Genomic DNA, 14,498 nt, shown 5'->3' on the forward strand with positions numbered 1-14,498 from the left:
TAATCATTTTTAATTGATCACTTAAAATAGATAACCATATTTTAAACACAAACTATTAAACACATTCCCATTTGGCTACTTGATATATAGGGCATAATGATTGTAATTGCCAGTGAGCATTTGGGGGAGCAGGTAGTGAGTTAGATATTTGGCTTTAATGAGAGAAAGCTTGATCTGAATGACATAGCAGCAAAAAGAATGACCAGCCAAATTTTAGTTGAAATGACCAATTACAAGTCCTCATTGTACAACTCATCAGTTGTGTAGCCCACTAAGGAGGGACCATAAGGAAAAATTACATGCCAGCTTTGGGTAAGAATAACAATTCTTTATTTTCTGAGATCAACTCCTAGCTGTCTTTTAGGAATAAATTTCAGGAACATTTCTCTAGTTATGGTTCTCTGGCAGAGGAAAGAGATAGAATATAAGTGTTTTAAAGTACATTCAGATAGGAAAATATCTTCTATTCATATGTATATATGCATATCAGTTGATGAAAAGAAATGAAAAGGTGAGGAAAAGTGAAGTTGAAGTTAGAAACGATGTTCAAAATTATAGTCTGAGGCAGGCTTCACCAGAAGTACATTTTTCTCCATTAAGCTCTTACAACACATATACAACAATTTAGTGTCTATTTTATTCTGTTTAACATTTCTTTTAATTATATAAATAGATGCCTTCTCTGCTAGATGGTAAGGCCCTGCACGTTTTAGTAACCTTTGAAAGAAATGAATATTTTTTTTTATGTTAACTCCCTTGGAATATAACAAATTGTTTTCCACATGGATGATGCACGATAATTCTTGTTGAATTTAATTGGATTCTGTTTGAATGTTTGAAAATGCAGTGCACAAATATGATGGTTAAGTAATCAAAATGAACATGGCAAAATCTCCAACATTTCTTGTGAGAGCTGACATGTGGATATTTCAAATTGGTCCAGGTAGTCAAGGACCTGTCTTTGTATGTGCATAAGACAAATTCTAGGAAGGATCACATTAATAAGTAAATAATGAAAAGAAGGTTGTGGCAACTTTATATTACACTTTTCTAAATTTCCAGAATTTTTCCAATGAAAATGTGTAGTTGCAGTGGAGACTTATTATAAGATGAGTAGAGTGCACACAGAAGTGGTAGGTTCGGTTGGGGCATAGTTGGGATAAAGGTAAATGGGAAAGATGCTAGAGGAGGGGTATAAGAGGTGTGGGAGCACACTACACAGGGAAATTGATGGGTTTTATGGACAGTGCCATTTTTTTTAAGTTTATTTAGTTTTGAGAGACAGAGAGAACAAGTAGGGGAGAGGCAGAGAGAGAGAGAGAGAGAGAGAGAGAGAGAGAGAGAATCCCAAGCAGGCTCTGCACTGTAATCACAGACCCCGGTGCAGGGCTCGAACTTAATGAACCATGTGATCATGACCTGAACCAAAACCAAGAGTCAGATGCTAAGCTAACTGAGCCACCTGGGCACCCCTGGACAGTGTCCTTTTATTTTAAACCTTAGCATTATGCCAATCCTGCCTTCATAAAATGAACTTTGTGATCCAGGGAACATTCCTATGCCTTATACTCTTCAAGTTAGAAGAAATTTAAGCATGTAAAATATTTAACTTTTTCCATGAACAGGTATTGTGATAGAAACTAGGGATACAAATTATAAGAAGTAATAAAAAATCAAAACCAGTGTCATTTCAGCCTTTAAACAATGTTGAGATTTAAAATATACTCTTATATGTATGTGAAGTAATACTGTGATTAAGCAACAATTAAACAAATTACTTATAAGCAAACAGCTTCCTCATCAAAAAGTACTTCAGGACCCTCATTTCTGTGTGTCTATCAATACAAAACTATTATGCCATAATCTCTGCCCAATTCTAATGAGTTCCACATCTTGCAAGATACACCTAAGGTCAACCAGCCACCCTGGGACCTAAAATATAATAAATATCCTCCCATGACCTTCTGTTCTAAAATAGTATAAGACTCAGTCAAAGTGGTGTTCATCTTTACTACATTAACTCTCATAAATATAAACAGCTTTATGGAAACAATTGATTTGTCTGGCAGTGGTTCGGGGGAGTCATTGCACATTGTTTCTGCCTTTAAGGAACTTAGAAGTTAAGATCATGTGGTATCTTAACATTTATCTACAAAGCAGTTTATCAGACTTAAAATGAAGGAAAATTTTATCCAATATTGTCCTTATATGATTGTCATGAGTTCCATATCCACTCATTCATTCAACTACTTGAAATAGATGACTATGTAAAATAAGAACACATAATATGCATGGACCTGTATCTAAGACATATATATTCTATTTTCTTTTTTTAATGTTTATTTTTTTAAAGAGAGAGAGGGAGGGTGGAGGAGGGGCAGAGAGTGAGGGAGACAGAAAATCTGAAGTAGGCTCTATGCTGTCAGCTCAGAGGCTGACACAGGGCTCAAACTCATGAACTGTGAGATCATGACCTGAGCTGAAATCAAGAGTTGGACACTTAATCAACTGAGCCACCTACATGCCCCTTCGATGCCATACTTTTTCCATCTCCTCTGGCGATTATTAAGATTCCTGGGCATTTCAGACTCAACTCTTTGGAAGCCAAAGTAATCAATCTTGCTGATATTTCCATCAAAAATGTTTTCAAGGAAGCCAATAGTCAAACCTCTGTCATGGTTTAAAGGCATGTTTTCCAAAATGATAATTTGGAAAAATTGACTGAGATACCCATTGTCCCAGAGAGGGAAAAATTTAATTGGAAATTTAACAATTGTTGGCTTAATAAAAGAGTACTCTGGTTTGGACCAAATAACAATCAGGCCCTACCAGAAATTCTAAAATTCCCAGTACTTACTATTATACATGCACTGAACCATTGATCTACTGACAAACTGATAGCACTCATAAACCAGTATTTGTGGGGAAAAGTTAATAAGGCCACAAAAAGTGGCTACCTCACTTGTCCCACCTGTCCAAAGTATAATCCAGGGAAACCTTTTCACACAAATGGATTTCATACAACTTCCCCTCTCAATATATTTCATAATATGTTGAATAAATATGTTGTAGTCATGGTTTGTATGTGTTCTCACTGGATAAAAACTTTCTCTTGTAGACAGGCCAATGCTTTTTCTGTTGGAAAATATTATACTTTGCTTGGGAACCCCTCTCAAACTTTATAGTGGTTAGGGAACCTATTTTACCATTCAGGTGCTTTAACAAGTCTGTGCTATTTGGTCAGTTTTACAACCTTTTCATTGTGTATACCATTCTCAAACCTTAGAGTTAGTTGAACACACTAAAGACACTATTAGGATTCAATTGGCAAAACTTGTTAAAGCCTCTTCAAACACCTTGGCTGAAAGCATTACCATTGGTTCTTCTAAATCTCAGATCTGCCCCTTGGAACAGGATGCCCAATACACTTGTCTCCTGCCTCCTTTGACCCACTGTTGATAAAGGAGATATACTTCAATTGTAAAGGCCTAATTGCTCATATTAAAAATAACCATGCTTTAGGGCACTTACTGGCCCAGTTGGTAGAGAATGCAACTCTTTTTTTATTCTTTTTTTAATTAATTAACTTATTTATTTATTAATTTACATCCAAGTTAGTTAGCATATAGAGCAATAATGATTTCAGGAATAGATTCTGGTGATTCTTCCCCTATGTGTAATATCCCTATCCCCTATGTGATTCATCCCAACAAGTGTCTTCCTTAATGCCCCTTACTCATTTAGTCCATTTCCCCACCCATAACCCCTCCAGCAACTCTCAGTTTGTTCTCTGTATTTGAGTCTCTTATGTTTTGTCCCACTCCTTGTTCTTATATTATTTTTTCTTCCCTTCCTTTATGTTCATCTGTTTTGTATTTAAATTTCTCATATGAGTGAAGTCATATGATATGTGTCTTTCTGTGACTAATTTCACTTAGCGTAATACCCTCTAGTTCCATCCACATTGGAAATGGCAAGATTTCATTATTTTTTATTGCCGAGTAATACTCCATTGTATGTATGTGTATATACACACACATACATACACACACCACATCTTCTTTATCCATTCATCCGTCGATGGATTTTGGGCACTTTTCATACTTTGGCTATTGTCGATAGCACTGCTATAAACATTGGGGTGCATGTGCCCCTTTGAAACAGCACACCTGTATCCCTTGGATAAATACCTAGTAGTGCAGTTGCTAGGTCATTAGGGTAGTTTTATTTTTAATTTTTTGAGGAACCATCTAGAGTGGTTACACCAGTTTGCATTCTCACCAGCAGTGCAATAGAGATCCTCTTTCTCTGCATCCTCGCCAATATCTGTTGTTGCCTGAGTTGTTAATGTTAGCCATTCTGACAGGTGTAAGTTGGTATCTCATTGTGGTTTTAATTTGTATTTCCCTGAGGATGAGTGATGTTGAGCATTTTGTCATGTGTTCAGTCCTTTGCAGCTGTTTCCACTCTTCTTGTTTCTCTCCAGCTGCTTTAGTTGCGGAGTGCTTTTCCTGTACTCTCCTCTGTAGTCTCCCATCCTCTCTCCACAGTAAAAACAGCTCCCTACCCTCCACGGCTTCTCTTTCCCCAGGTCACTTCTCTGTGCCATGTACCTGCTGAATTCTGTGGTTCAAGTTGTGCATATTGTTGTGTTAATTCTCAAATCAGTTTTATAGGCGTGCAAAATGGTCTGGGGTTGATCTAACTGCATTTCAGGGATGAGAGAGGCAAAAAACTTCATGCTACTCCCACCATCTTGGTCCCTCCTTCTATATATGATATTTTTTGTACTCAAAGATATTATAGCCTAGTAGAAAAGTACACAATATAAGAAAAAAATGACACTAATACTTATACTTCAGTATGCACTGGTAGCAAAGGAACTATAGAACATCCCTATGTGTGCCTAGACAAGTCATGAAAAATGTCACAGAAAGGCTTGTGAGTCAATAATTAGTGAAAAGGAAAAAAATAATACAGGTGATCTTTGCATAATGCAGGGATTAGGGGCACTAACACCCTCAAAACAAATGAAAATTCATGTATAAAATTTTTTAATGTTTATTTTTGAGAGAAAGAACACAAGCAGGGGAGGTGCAGAGAGAGAGGGAGACAGAAGATCCAAAGCAGGCTCTGCGCTGACCACAGTGAGCCTGATGCGGGGCTTAAACTCACAAACCATGAGATCATGACCTGAGCTGAAGTCAGTTACTCACCCAACTGAGTCACCCAGGGACCACATCATGTATAACTTTTGACTCCTCCAAAACTTTACTACTAATAACCTCCTGTTGACTGGAAGCCTTACAGATAACATGAAGAGTTAACACATATTTTGTATCTAATATGTATTATACACTGTATTCTCACAATAAAGTAGATTTGAGAAAACTAGATGTTATTAAGAAAATCATAAGAAAGAAAAAATACATTTATGGATCTGTACTCTATTTATTGAAAAAAATCTGTGTATAAATGGACAGTTGGAGTTCAGACTTGTGTTGTTCAAGGACCAAATGTATATGCAAGAAATGTAAGTAGCATGCCATGTTTGCAAATTGCAATAGTCTAGTATTGTTGGACCATATTGTATAAAATACATGCAAGCAATAGATTCTGCAGAGCCACTTATGCCATGTTAGGAAGTTACTATAGTACCCTTTAAGTAATAGCAATCACTGAAGAATATTGAGCATGGGACAAAGTTGTTCCTCACTTCATGTTAGCCCTATTTCTCCAGCAGCACTCTAAAAAATGATTTATTAAAGCATGAGAATACAGGTAGAGTGACTAGCTAGAAAGCTATTGCAGCAGTTTAGAGGAACACGAAGATCTTTATAGAAAGGGAAGGATTATAACGAGAAATGGAGGTAGTTGAATTAAGACTGTTTAAAAATTGATTAATCGTTAAGATAAAAATGGTCAAATTGAAGGAGCAATTATCACATCACTATCAATAGGTGGTCGGTTGATGATTATTGGGCTATTTAGTCACAGTAATGATGATAGGCAATTATTTTCATAATATATTAGTCTTAAAACATTTTTAAACTCATTATGGACATATCAATCTTATTTGATAAGTCAATAATATTGATCTAGTCAACCACATGCAGTTTTCTTTATTTAACTGACAATATAGAAATGGATGGCCATGCAGAGACTAGTTAATGATGAAGAGAAATGGTGGCTATAAAAGTACTTAAAATAATCCATAGGTAGTTTTTATATCCATCAGTGTCAGCCACTGTCCAGTGTCAATCAGCTCTTGAACTTAAACCTATTGAAAAGATAATAAATAAAATAGTCTAACCCATGATGTCTACTATATTAAGTTTAATTATCTATTTTGTCATGCTGGTGTGTGATGGCATATTGAGAGTGAGAAAATCATTTTTGCTCCTGCATTGTTAGAAATCTGCACCTGAATATGGTTGGACCAAGGGCAGTGTTAAAAAACAGAAAGGCTATGGACTTAGATGTGGAAAGGGGGAAATTTTTAGAATAGTAAAGTGAAAATGAAACATTGCATGTTTACTTTAATGTTAAAGAATTAGGGGCACCTGGGTGGCTCAGTCAGTTAAGCGTCTGACTTCGGCTCAGGTCATGATCTCGTGGTTCATGAGTTCAAGCCCCGCGTCAGGCTCTGTGCTGATGGCTCAGAGCCTGGAGCCTGTTTCCGATTCTGTGTCTCCCTCTCTCTCTGACCCTCCCCTGTTCATGCTCTGTCTCTCTCTGTCTCAAAAATAAATAAACGTTAAAAAAAATTTTTTTAAATCTTAAAGAATTGTGACAGGTAGGAAGTCTTTAAGTTGTTTTCATATATGTAATTTTTCCAGTAGCAATGTTGAATTAAAGAATCTTTATGTATACATAAGTACTCACTGGTCCTGGGTACCTCAACCATTTTTCCTTATGAGCGCAAGTGAAAGAACCTTTAATTCTTTTTTTTTTAATTTTTTTTAACGTTTATTTATTTTTGAGACAGAGAGAGGCAGAGCATGAACGGGGGAGGGTCAGAGAGAGAGGGAGACACAGAATCGGAAGCAGGCTCCAGGCTCTGGGCCATCATCAGCCCAGAGCCCGACGCGGGGCTCGAACTCACGGACCGTGAGATCGTGACCTGAGCCGAAGTCGGACGCTCAACCGACTGAGCCACCCAGGCGCCCCAAGAACCTTTAATTCTAAGGTAAGAGCCTGAAAAAGATTGGTTATTATGGGACATCGAGGTGTATTTTCATCAGACTGCTTCTGGCAGGTGCAACTTGAGCTGTTGCTGCATACATAAACTAACTCTGTTGGTAGAAGGAGTTCTAGCTCTTTGATGGATTGATGGAAAACATGAAACTATTAAAAACATTTACTTAAAGCAACATTTTTTTTCTTTACTTCAGTATTAGGTATGACCAGGAAGTCACACCATGCCTAGAAATGGGAAGATGTGTCTGTTTTCTTAATGGTACAAGAATTTTATGCTTATTGTTTTAAATTTTAGATTTTTTCATTAATTAGGCATGGCAAAGCCAACAGATTAGGAGACAAGTGACACTGAAAAGATAGTTTTTTATTCACAGTTTCTAAGAGGAGGAGGCATACACATGTGCAGGTATCACATGGTGAAGCACCAGGATCAGTAAGAAGGTAGAAGGAGCAGGAGGAAAGCAGGGACAAGAACCTTTACTGTGGTTTCCATGTGAAGGAATGGACAACACAGGAAAGCAAGTTTATGATGGGCTAGTTAGTAACTTCATTGAGCTCTGGAGTATAGCAGCTCTCTCTGATTGTCTGGTACCTGGCTCTGAGTGATTAGGGGCAGGTGAATAGTAGCCTGGAAGGTAAGAGTCCTGGAGAGTGATAAAAGAGCTGGATTTGTCAGTTTACATATGAAAGACACCCTTGCAAGGGCACCTGGGTGGCTCAGTTGGTTAAACATCTGACTTAGCTCAGGTCATGATCCCAAGGTTCATGAGTTTGAGCCCCACTTTGGGCTCTCCACTGTCAGCACAGGGCTTGCTTCAGATCTTGTCTCTCCCTCTCTGCTCACACGTGCTCACGCTCCCTCTCTCTCTTAAAAATAAATATTTAAAAAGAAAGAAAGGAAGGAAGGAACGAAGGAAGGAAGGAAGGAAGGAAGGAAGGAAGGAAGGAAGGAAGGAAGGAAGGAAGAAAGAAAGAAAGAAAGAAAGAAAGAAAGAAAGAAAGAAAGAAAGAAAGAAAGAAAAGAAAGGAAAGAAGAAGAAAGAAAGACACTCTTACAGGTGAATCCTTTACTATCTCTAGGAATTGGCTAGCCCTGAGGGAAGCAGTCTGTCCTGGACAGCAAGGCCCCAGATGTCAAAGCTTCAGAAATACAAAAAACAAAGAGGCATGATTAATACACTTTTTTGGCAATGTCAAAATCTTTATGTTTAATCACTGCTATATGAAAAAAAATTAAATCTGTTCTTACAACAGGCCCTACTGGTTAATCTCACTAACAACTAGAGACTTCCGAGTTGGTGCTACTCTTGTTGTTAAAGCTGAAAATGCCTAGCCACTGGAAAATTTATAATTGCCTTTCGCTTGTGTTTTCCAAACACTTTAAAATGCATCATGAATTCAAAAACACTATATTTAAAGTAAAGGAGTATGTTCTTGTTTATCTAGTGAGGTAAGAACATAAGCAGGTGTTAAAAATCACCTGAGGAAAAAAAATTATAAGGGATTTCAGTTTGCTCCCTTTGGCTTCAAGCAGAGTAACACATAACCTTTTTACAGTAGAAGGGAGTCCCTTTCACTCTGTAATATATACATGTCCATGTATATACATGTATATATAGAAGGCTATGTGAAGTTGTGTTTCTTCACTTTTATTGTATGTCAGAAAATACAGTAGGGTAATCTACTGATTGAAGACTTCAGGATAAGTTAGGCCCACTATAGATTGAATGTTTGTGTCCTCTCAAAATTTCTATGTTGTGACCTAATCTTCAAAGTGATGGTGCCCCGAAGTGACACTTCTGAAAGGTGATTAGGTCATGAGGGAAGAGTCATCATAAGGATGAATGGGATTAGTGCCTTTATAAAAGAGAGTCCAGCAAGATCCTTCATCCTTTCTGCCACATGAGGTTATCACTAAAAGAGGGACAGATAGGAAGAAGCCTTCACCAGACACTGAATCTGCCAGTGACTTGATCTTGGACTTTGCGGCCTACAGAACTGTAAGAAAAAGTGTGTACTGTTGATAAGTGATTTGATGCATTGTATTTTGTTATAGTAGCCCAAACAGATGAAGACAAGGTCCTATATTGAGATTGGAATTTATAGGATTGTTGCATGTAGTTTGAAAATGCCTTTTGGTTTTACTACAATTATCTTTAAGATATTTAAAAATGAATTTTATTTTTATATATGTAATAATTTTTTTCTATTCCTGCCAAGAATGCAGAAGTACCTTCTTTTAACATTTTTTAATAGTTTTGTTGAGATATGATTGACATGTACACACACAAAAAAACTACACATATTTAATGTATACAATTTGATGTGTCTGGACATATGAATACACCCATGATACCATAAGGACAATCAAAGTAATAAACATATCCATCCTTTCCACCATTTCTTTATGTCACTTTGCTATTTAATTTTTCTAGTTAGAAAACTTAACATGAAATCTTTTAACAAATTTTGAAATTCACCATACTGTATTGTTAACTATAGGCTCTATGTTGTATTATAGACTGCTATAACTCTTGTTTGAACTATATTTTAAGTCAAGAATGTCTTTTGTCTTTAGATGAATCCAAATATCTGTGAGCATTCAGTCACTCAACAAGTGAATGTTGAAATCCAAATTTTATATATATATATATATATATATGTATATGTATGCATATATGTGTGTGTGTGTGTGTGTGTGTGTGTGTGTATAGGTTTAGCTATTGTAGGCATAGAATGATCAATGCTCTTGCAAGATCTACAAGCATCCCTATAAAACTAGGAGATCCCTTTTAAATGCATATTTCAACTCGGTTATTCCTGAGATAAGAATAGTGAGATATAGTCGTAGGGTTTTCAGATCACGAACATAATCTTAACAGTGCACATTACAGCCTAATCCTGGAGTCAATTAATAAATTGGTTGAAATAGCAGTTTGATTAAAATCTCAGATGTGCTAATTCGCTTTCCTAGTGCCCTTTAATTAAGGTTTTAATAGAGTCTGCAATTACCTGCAAATTTTTTCTTTGTCTTAAATATTTGTGCTTTATCCTTAACTTTCAAAGCTCCTTCAACTCGCCAAAGCACAAGAACAACTCCTCTTAGAAATTAAGTTAAAACAGAGAATAGAGACTTCTTTTCCTTCAAACAGACAGTTCTGTAGAACTTTAAATGCTTATTGAAATTTAAGTTGTAAATGCATATTTAACTTATGGTGTGAGTTTTTGTTGTTTTTGTTTTTCATTTTTGGGTTTTGTTTTTTTTTTGTTGTTGCTGTTTTTGTTTGTAGTAAAAAAATTACTTTTGGTGAATGTGATAGCATTCTGTGAGATTTTCTACTTAAACTATTTCATACTTAATTTAATATAGAATACTTAACATTCAAATTTATGTTTTTTGGTGTTGAAATTTTAGCCATGGGAAATATATACAACTTTACCTCATCTTGTTTTTAACTACCAATTTGTGAGCTTTTACTCTGTATCAGGCATTGTTCAAACTGCTTCACATAAATTGTCATTTATTACTCCAATAATTGAATTCAATAGATACTGTTGAATTGAATTCAGTATGCTGCTGTTACCCACATTTTAAAGATAATAGAATTAAGAATAACAGATTTGAGGTAAGTGGTTCACAGTTACAGGCATGTAAATAGCAGGATTACAACTGAAAGGCAGGTCTGTTTGACTCAAGAATCTGTGTTGTTACCTATGCAAGGTTTATCTCAATTGTTTGAGTTTGTTGGATTGTTATTAACTAACTAGCACTTGAGGGCTCATGCTTAAATTTCTGTTGTGTGATACGGCAAATGTTTCTATCAAACTTCCAAATACAGAGACTAATATACTGATCACTTCTTTTTAAAGGGAAATACAATGTATTGATATTGTTTTGTGGTGAATCATGACTTTACTCTGAAGAAGTTATTATCCCCCAAACCTTTCTTAAACAAATGAGCAAGTAAACAGATCTCAGTCTGAAGCTTTTTTTTTTTAAATAAGTAGATATTCACACATGAAAAACATTGTAGCAAAAAGCCCACCCTGGATTGAACTGTCATCCAGGACAACTCCCCTCCCACTACCCTCAAAACTGTTTTTTCAGAGGATAACTGAGTCTGTCGCTAGAAAACATGTCTAAGACTGAATCAGGAGACCTAAGAATGCTATAAAAATATGCTGTAACCACATACTAGAAAGCACCAAAGCAATGCAATGAAAAAAAAAGGTAGTTCCCAGCTTAGTTTAGAAATATGCAAACTAATAAAGATGCCAAGTTTGGGGAGTTACCACTTAAAGAGACATTCTAGCACATTCACTAATTCAGAATAGAAAAACTTCATCTCAAAAAATATATGGATGCTAGAATTATAATTGATAATTATAATAGATAATTGAAAAAATTGAAGAAATATACTTTTATGTTTTGCAATCACTTATGTAATGTAGGAAATTAGGTTCAAGAAAATGCACTAATATTTCCTCTTACATCTCTACTCTTGAAATAAGCTCATGGCAATACTGGTACAATCAGAGATTAAAAGATTTGGAAAGCAATTACAATTACTTTGTATAGGAAAACATGTTTAAAACTCATGTGTATCACATTTTTCACAGATATTCAGAGTTTTTAAAATTGCAAAATTGTACATCACATAAAAATTGTAGGTCACCTCTAACCCCAACAGCATTTGTGGGGGTAAGAGGTATGTGGAAGGAATTTTAAGTGTTGGCAATAACAAGAATATTTCAAAAAAGTACTTAAGAGAAGTGGCCTATCTTTCTAGGTATTCAACTTATACAATAATTTAAGCAATATGGAAATGGTGCAAAGATTGAAAAATAAAACACTGGAAAAATATATTTCAGAAAATATCTAGTTTATATGAAAATGAAGATTTTAATAAAGGAAACATTTACACAATAAAGGAAAACATATGCCTTTTAACTTAAAAACTTAGACTATATTTAAATACCCGGGAAAATAAATAAAATGTTAATTCTTATTTGATCTATTAATATTCAAATAGTTGGTATTTTGGTTACTACATCTGTTAGAAACAAAATATTTATAGATGAAGCAATTAAGTTTAAAATATTTCTTTTGGATATATATGATAATATCTGACATTAACCAGTGAAATATCTATTATTTAAATATTTCAAATGCTTTTCTAAAAAAAAGCAATGAGGTTTTTCAGAAAATCTTTGCTGTAATGGTGAAACTAACTTATAAATTATTAATAAAATGCTGGTGCCAGAGCCTCAGAAAAATACACATTACCTGATAAGTGTCTTAGCCCTGTCCTCTCTTCTACCACACATTTCTTCTGTTTCCCATTTTGATTGGGCGAGTCATTGTGGTATAACATTTTTTGTCATTGTTATTTCAGAGTCTTTCAACAGCAAATAACATGTTCTCTCTTCTTGGAGTGCTTTCCATATAGATAATCCATCACCATATTTACATTAAATAATGAGAAAGTAGCTCTCACTTTGGCAGCACATATACTAAAATTGGAACGATACAGAGATGAGCATGGCCCTGTGCAAAGGTGACATGCAAATTCGTGAAGCTTCCACATTTTTTGTTTTACACTTGAAACTAATGTAACATTGTGGCAACTATTTTTCATTAAAAATATAATAATGGGAAAGTAATAAGATGACATCATATATTTGAAACCACATTTCCATGCTGAGGAGCTGTAGACTCTGATTAGAGAAGAATTTTTAGAACATGTTAATTCTGGAGGAATTTGTGGATTATCTCCATAGAATCTAAAAAAGAATCTATAAATGCCCATCAAACACAATGGCATTCATTAGAAGTACTGACTGTTTTGCACACAATAAGCAGGTGTTAACTGATATATATTGATATGCTTTTATAATTCTCAGCTTACTTGATATAAAAATAGGCATTTCTACATGCCCTGTTATAATTAGGATATCTTGAATCTCCATTAATAAAATTACATGTAGTAAAGTTATAAAATGAAGAAATGGGTAATTAGGTAGCACTGAATCTAGTAGTTAAGACTTAATTTCATTGATAGCAATTTTAAAGTAAGAACAGGCAATAAATTCAGAGACTCTTCTCTTCCTGATAAGTTTTATGGGCAGGCTCTAAATGCTAAAAATCAAAAATGATATTTTACCAGGAATTAGGGGCAGCAATATTTAAATACTAGTTGACTGAGCCAAGGAAACACATCTTAGGTAAGAACTCTTTGATGCTTTGTAAAATCAGATCTGTGAAAAGGAAGAAATAGCCTGAATTACTGATAATTACAAAACTTAGAATATTTGGTAGATTAAGAGTTACATAAACTGGGGCGCCTGGGTGGCTCAGTCGGTTAAGCATACAACTTCAGCTCAGGTCATGATCTCATGGCTTGTGGGTTCCAGCATAGCATCAGGCTCTGTGCTGACAGCTCAGGGCCTAGAGCTTCCTTTGGATTCTGTCTCCCTCTCTGCTCCTCCCCTGCTTGCACTCTGTTTCTTTCTCAAAGATAAATAAATATTAAAAAAAAAATTAAAAAAGAGTTACAGAAACTTTTAAGAAACTTTGGAAACACTTTAAGAAATAAGACGAAATGCTGAGCTAAGTGAAATGAACATCTGGAATTGGCAGAAACAAAGTAACCCAGCCTTTGAGGAAAAAGGTGAAAGGAACAAAAAGATGTTATTACCTTGGCAAGGTGTACTGACTGATCTCTGAGGATAGAAACTGTATTTGTTTTGATTAATGTAATTAGGTGCCCCCCACCCCTGTAATAAGAGCATTGAGCATATCACCTTTAGAAAAGTTGAATTCCTGATGTTGCTCATTCTTTTGTAAAATAGGGACATATCTGGTATCCAATCTCACATGTTTAGCTAGCAGTTATGGTAGAAGAATCTGGCTTCCACACGGGCACAATTAAGATGGAAGACTGTATTTTAATTATTCTTCAGTGTGAATACACTTTCCTTGCTTAGGAGAGACACAGTATAAACGTTTTCATCTCACCCCTTAAATTCTCTTTTCTATTGAGAACGAGAGCAATTGAAATCAACATGCTTATCCTGCCTTGACTCAGCCCTCACCATTCCTCATCTGGACTATTTTAAGAGCTGTCAAACATGATGCTTTGCTTTTAATTCTAGCGGATATGATCTGGCCACTACCCTTGCACTGTTTTGTTTTTCTGAAACAGGAATCTGACCATGTTACTCTCATGAATAAAATCATTCATTGCCTTTTTAGCATGAAGTAAAATTCATGAGCAAAGCCTGCCACAATCTGTTCA

The 14,498-nt window shown here is 35.4% G+C and overlaps 1 long non-coding RNA gene and 1 other non-coding gene across 8 annotated transcripts in view; both read left to right on the plus strand.

Annotated features, from left to right (window-relative positions):
• The window catches only part of LOC113598243 (uncharacterized), a 373,642-nt gene that overhangs the window by 184,008 nt on the left and 175,136 nt on the right, over positions 1-14,498 (plus strand). The window lies entirely within an intron of this gene.
• Positions 12,691-12,793, plus strand: LOC113598338 (U6 spliceosomal RNA). Its single transcript, XR_003419014.1, has one exon. It is a non-coding gene; the product is annotated as a U6 spliceosomal RNA (small nuclear RNA).

Source organism: Acinonyx jubatus, chromosome C1 (genome assembly GCF_027475565.1).
Source record: "Acinonyx jubatus isolate Ajub_Pintada_27869175 chromosome C1, VMU_Ajub_asm_v1.0, whole genome shotgun sequence".
Classification (NCBI taxonomy): domain Eukaryota; kingdom Metazoa; phylum Chordata; class Mammalia; order Carnivora; family Felidae; genus Acinonyx; species Acinonyx jubatus.